Genomic DNA, 6,953 nt, shown 5'->3' on the forward strand with positions numbered 1-6,953 from the left:
CTCCTTATGCGATGCCAACCATTGTTTTTTACAATACGCAACGGCTTTTTTATATTTCATGCCATATTCATCCTCAAATTTCTTCAAGTTATGTTCATAAATTTCCTTCGTCTTCGACCAAACGATCTTGTCCCATGCTTTCATGAACATTTTCCAAATCATTTCATCCTCCTTCCATTTTTCTTCAAATAACCTTTTCTCTTCCTCTCGTTCTTCCACGGTTAATTTACTAATGGACTCATCCTCTTCCTTCGACCTCTTGGTACCCTTCCTTGGCTTCTTAGCTTGGAAATGACGATGGCAATTGAGTTTGAGGTTGCATTGAATGTGCCACGTACATTGCAAGTTTTGAGATTTCGGAAACACTACCGCTATTGCATGCATTAGGGATTGATCGTTATCCGTCACAATAACCCGTGAATAATTATCGCAGTTATAACCTGACCTCAACGTCTCCAACATCCAAATGAAACTCACATTTTTTTCATGATCCATTAAACCCCATGAAACCGTAAACGTGTTTTTGTCGGAAGTGTGGTAAGCAATGTTCAACAACGGCATGTTATACTTGTTTGTCTTATAAGTAGCATCTATGAACAAAATTTGATGAAAGCATTGAGCCAATTAGATCATTTCGGGATGTGCCAATAAAATACGAACCACTTTACCATCCTTTTCTTCCCTTCTCAAGGTGTAGTCGTGTAACTCCACTAACCATTCTGATTGTTGCATGACCGTTCTACCATCCCATTCCATCCTTTTGATCGTAGCTAAGGCCGACTTAATTGTAGACAAAGAAGACAAGTTGTCGGGGTCGTCCGCCTTTATTTTACTTAAGACCGCACTCGCTTTTTGAATCCGCATAGACCTCACCGTCTCTATTTGATGTGGTTTTAACTTGGAAACCATTACATGTCCAATTAGACTATCCGGATCATCATGGTTGTGACAACCATTATCAACTTTATACATTTTATACTCTTTACCTTCACTACCATCGGTCTTATAGAACACAATCTTAAATGGGCATCCTATCTTCTTTGTATTGCTTCGGTATTTCCTATTCGTCTTCCGCACGTACTTACTATTCTTTCCCTCGTGACTCTTTCGCATCCCGCCCCGCCCCGCTCGCAAATTATTTCAAATCGAGTGTCACTAACATGATTGTTTTGAACTACCACGCACATGTTATCTTTTTCCTTGTTGAAAAGTTATTCCTTTGCGTCCTTCTTACTTCCAAATGTCTAAACGTGCATAAAACAAAACCATATCTAATAAGCATAAGGATTTAAAATACAAAAAAGGAAGAAAAAAAGAAATCGTTTGCGTAGTATAGGGAAGTATCGGGCCTCAAATAGAAATCATCGACAATCTCTACAACGGCCTGCAAATGAAAGCAACGACTTATTTTAGAACAATCAGACGTTATTGACTAAACTTAATGTCCGAATGAACAACAATCGGATGATAGTTGCTTCCATTAAACAACCGATTTATGCGAATGAATTTACACAGTTTACTGAGTACAAAATATAACATAATCGGAAGCCAAATTACATAAATGTGTTCCGAATACAAGGATTCGGGCATTAAAATAATTAACATACCTCCGATTGTCAAAGATGAGGAAATTCTATTTTGGGGCCAAGGAAATATTCGGTAGATATTTTAATATGCAATACTACCGAATGTGAAAGAAGAAAATACTGAGCTTTGTAATTTTGGAGGAATTTGTTTTCGGGGCCATTCGGAAGTAAATATACTCTACACAACTACCGAATGGCCCCAAATTTTGGAAAACCAATTTGAGGGTTTTCTAACATTCGGAAGTTAATATACTCTGCAAAAATACCGAATGTACATAAATTTTACACAGGAAGCTATATTCGGTAAATATTTATAGACATTATCTCCCGAATCTGGGTAGTTCATGGCAGTTAATGCATGCAAAAATCGTTCTTATTTGTTCCGAAACGCATACAAACGCATACAAAGTGGGTATTTGAGTTTCTTAACACATTACCTGTGAGTTAAATGCATCGTTGGCTTCAATATCGAGTGATTCTCTATTATCTTCCATGAAACCGTCGTCTAGGGTTTCCTCTCCACAAAAGTTTGGATCGTTCAACATATACCGCAAATCGTCTTCTCTAAACGGACGTGAACCTTCAACATTATGTTCTTCCCCATGATTCTCACCTTCTTGTTCGTATCCATCCATCTTTGTAATGAAAAAATGGTTTTCCCCTTTTTTCCCTCAACTTTTTTTCTATCACTCTTATAACTCAAAAACGAAAATAAATGAAAAAAAAGAGACCAAAAACATTCTAATACTGCACCGACAATAATCGGTGGTTTTAGAATTTTATTGTCTTCTGAATGCATTTGGGATATAAAAATGTTGCTTTGTCGTCCGAATGTGTAAGGGTAATTCCGCCATTACGAATTACGCGAGATAAGGGCTGGCTATATTTTTCATTTGGGTGACATTTTTTTGTCTTATTGTTGGCCCCTAAATTCTTTTCAGTGGCCCCTAAAAATGCCAGGTTCATTTTGATGAAAAATAAATACAAATAGTACCCTAAAATTTGTATAATAATACTAGTTTTCCTCTTAAAGTTCAAAAATATATTATCATAAAGTAGGGTTGATGAGTGCATCTTCTAACCTCAAGGTAGCCAACCGGATAAAATTGTTTCCTTACAACTGCCTTGAATCTTTTCCATGACAATACTTCTTTACCTAGGTTTTGTCTTTGATAAGCTTTCCGCCAGGTTTGATCATGCTTTTGTAGCTTCAATGCCGCGAATGCAATTTTTTCTTTTGAACCATATTCAAAGAAAGAAAAATACATCTCTAGACGTTCAATCCAATCATCTAATTTTTCTACATCGACACTCCCATCGTAAAGTGGAATATCAACACGAAAACCAATTTTCAAATTCTTACCATGAGGTTTAGTTGATGTAGGACCTTTAGGAAGCTCGCTTTTCTTCTTTTCTACATCCTCATATTCTTTCTCTTCTTCTTCTTCTTCTTCTTCTTCTTCCGACTCGTCTTCTTCCAAATCATTTTTTTCCGAATCTTCGGGTGAAGGTGTAATCTTTTTCTTTGTCTTCTTGGGTGTATGAGAACGAATACATTCACTCAGTTCCTAAAGGGTAACTTGAATTGACTTCATGTCTGTTTGTAGCGTAGCCACCTTTTCTTCCATAGTTTGTGGTTCGCCTTCCTTAGGATCATCATCTGACTTTGTCATCCTTGATCCCCTTTTTTTCTTAACGTCTTATAGCTTCTCGAGTACCTCACCAAGATTTATGTAGAGAGATCTAGTGAAAACCATAAACCACAGGGATTTACCCTAAAAACTAACCTTGCTCGTGATGCCAACTTGATACGTTTTGATCTTTATACCTTGGTAGCTATTACTATAAAGGCGGAATTCATAATAATAATAGACGAGAAACTTAGAAAACAGAAGACAAGTAGTAATTCGAAGAAAAATATCTTCTCTATTATGAACAAGAAAACGATTACAATTCTCTTTTTGTTACACTCACAATTTTCTCTAACAGTGGATTAACCTTAAACTGTTTGCTAAGCTTGTACAAGTTTGTTCCAAGCTTTCTCTAGGTTTTCTGTGCCTAAAATTCTGTGTCCCTAGCTATTATCCAAATCCCTCTATTTATAGCCTTCATCGTACTTGAAAAGGCGAGGGTACCCAAATATACCTCCAGCTAAAACTTTTCCTACCTATAAGTCCTTTCTCCGAAAGTGATTGTCTATAGACTGAGTCGAGACAATACAACTAATCGGTTCACACTTCATGTGATCGTCTATGGATATGAGATCGAGACAATACAACAACGAAGTATGTTTACTTGATACAAAGGTTCGGACTTAACCAAACATAATAGGATTGCTTATCAAGTAAATAGGAATTAATGTTTGTGTAATTTACTTTAATTATAATAAAACAATTATAATGCGGAAAATAAAAGTAAATGACACAACAAGATTTTGTTAACGAGGAAACCGCAAATGCAGAAAAAACCCCGAGACCTAGTCCAGAATTGAATACTCTCAGGATTAAGCCGCTACACAAAATTACACCTAACTTCGTATAGTTGAGACCAAGTACTTAAATCTATAGTATACCTAGTTCCGTCTGTATTCCCACGCCTCTGACCTATGAATAAGTCACGTACTTGGAACAATCCCTTTGGTTCGTATTCCAAATAGCAAAGGAACAAGAAATCTGTTTGGTATCAACTCTATTCAACCAAGTGATATGAGTCAGACAAAGGCTCTTCCGTTTATCTCAACGTAAACTCCTTCGTCGGGTCTAGATCCATCTTATGTTCAATCACCAAAGGTAATCGGTTAAGATTAAGCCAACAACACCTTTAATCCGAAGAATCGTGTTGATGCCGATCTACTCAATTAATCAATCCAATCTACCACAAGGATAAACCAATTATTAATTGGATCCTCTTTTCCCAAACAAGTATTGTGCACACCAAAGATTATAAAACCCAAGTAAGATCTTCAATATCTTCTTTGTATTCAAATCTTCTTAAATCTTCAATAAACACCTGCACACAATCACTTGAATCTCTTGTGATCAATCATGCACAGAACGGAGTCTGTTAACAATGGATTATCACAAGATCGTCTTTAGAACTAACAACAGTCTAAAGATCCCTGTCGAAACTTTGAACTAGTTTGAGTGAATCTTATATCAGAAGATAAGATTCTCAAGAATAAACAAACTAGGTGCAATCAGATTTCAACCACCGTTAGTCAATCAAATCAATCGAAAACAAAGATAAACCGCAATTATCTAGTTTCCCACCAACGGGTCGTGCTAGAGCTTCTCAATCCCAAAGAAGACTTTAAAACGAGCGACCGTAAGAGATTTCACCAGTAACAATGACAAAAGAGGAAGTCAAATGTCACGAAGGATTAGTTTGCTAGAAAGGCAAACTTCGTGTATTTATAGACAAGGAAGTTTGGACACCAAGGAATTTCCAAAACCGAAAATATTCTCAAGATATTCATAAATGCACATATTCGGTTTTCATAATTCCTGGAAATGCTCTGTCCAAAAATAACAATCGAAATCTCTCGTAAAATCTAATTAGTAAGTACATATTACTAATTCCATAATTTCCCTACCAAGATAAATTAATAACCTTAATTAAAAGATTCTTAACTTACTTATGTTTCGATCCTGGGATTCTCTTCCATTAGCCTTTATGGAATATCTTTGAACAATTATAGAAATAAACATTCACAGCACGTGTTCAAAGTTTGTCGACATCTTTACTTTGTAAGTTCTCTTTCACACTTACAACCATGAAATCGATTTGCCACACATCCAAACAAGTTTATAATTGGTTCATCTGACTTTAAAGAACTATGTGATTGATCAAACCAACATTCAATCACAATCATGGGTTTACGGTTCTACCAGAACAAGTTTTGGTTCTACCTCCATGTGAGTACTACGCATAGTCACACTAGCTTCCCAAAAGATTCGGTTGACTAGGTACTAGGATCGGTTCCCCACATATATGGTATCTAACTTATATGTGTTGCACACATTCGCAGGATCGGTTCCCCTTTCTTCTGTAAACCTTGTTGCACCCCTTACAAGGATCGGTTCGCCTTCACCCCTTACAAGGATAGGTTCCCTTCACACCTCACCCCACCCCCACACCCCCCGTACAAGGATCGGTTCCCTTTCCCATGGAAAACATAATCCGATACATACCAAGGTGATTACTTAAAATTGGTTTTACTAATAAAAGTTATACCAATACAAAAGTCGGGCCTTTGTGAATAGTTCTACCAAGAACACAACAAATTGTGAGTGGTTCTACTTTATCACACATATTGGTTGTTCATAAGATATGCAATGAATAACAAAACCAATAACACCTGGCTATTTCCTTTTCGGTTCACAAAAAAAGTTTATGAACTTACTTCCTTAGAACACATGTAAACATTGTTCCCTAGGATGAAATCCTCACCTTATACCCATACATAATCACAATAGCATTCAAATGATTATGGCAATGTCTTATCTACAAAGTTTAATAGTTAAGAAATAAACCTCATATTGTATTCCTTAATACTATGTCTATCTAGAGTTCAAATATGCTTCGCAGTTATGTTTTCAATATGCACGACTTGAAAGATACGTTAGGGAATGAAACAATTCAAGTAAAATATCACTAACCTCAAGTGGAAGGATGATTGTTGTCGTTGTAGCTCCTTGCTTCTTCACATCTTCAAGACTTCGCAATACTTGTAATGTCTCATATCCTAATGCTTTCAGGCTAACCTATACGAAGTTTAACTCTAGTACATCATCAAGCGACTCTTAACATGAGTTTTGATTCACTAAAATATGACAACCAAACTTGACATACCAACGCTTGGTGGGTTCAACCGAGCAATGCTCTAACAATCTCCCCCTTTGTAAGTTTTAGTGACAAAACTCTTACATCATATGGATAAAGAAATTACAATAATTCATTACAATCCGCTTGATTCCCGATTCAACATCACAGTAAAACTTCTTACATTCAATCCTTGAAAATGTCGTCGTTGACATTATAATAACAAAGTTATTACTCCCCCTAATGAAGATAGGTGGATATTCAATCCGCACGTCTTTGTTATACCAATCAATATGACATGTTACTCCCCCTTAGTCTGTGCTTTCACTCTTTCGTTAGATATAACATTCAAGCACCAATGTTCTTTTCCCTAGTGCTACCAATTAATATAAAATCAATGCCAGTATCACTTGTTTACTCCATATATTTCTCCCCCTTTTTCTCACAAAAATGACAAAGAAACGAAAAAATAAAGGACAACACGAAAAGAATCTTACAAATCTCATAATAGACTTGCAAACCTGTAGAGTTAGGCACGAGGGTTCC

The sequence above is a fragment of the Papaver somniferum genome, chromosome 9 (assembly GCF_003573695.1).
Source record: "Papaver somniferum cultivar HN1 chromosome 9, ASM357369v1, whole genome shotgun sequence".
In the NCBI taxonomy this organism is placed as follows: Eukaryota; Viridiplantae; Streptophyta; class Magnoliopsida; order Ranunculales; family Papaveraceae; genus Papaver; species Papaver somniferum.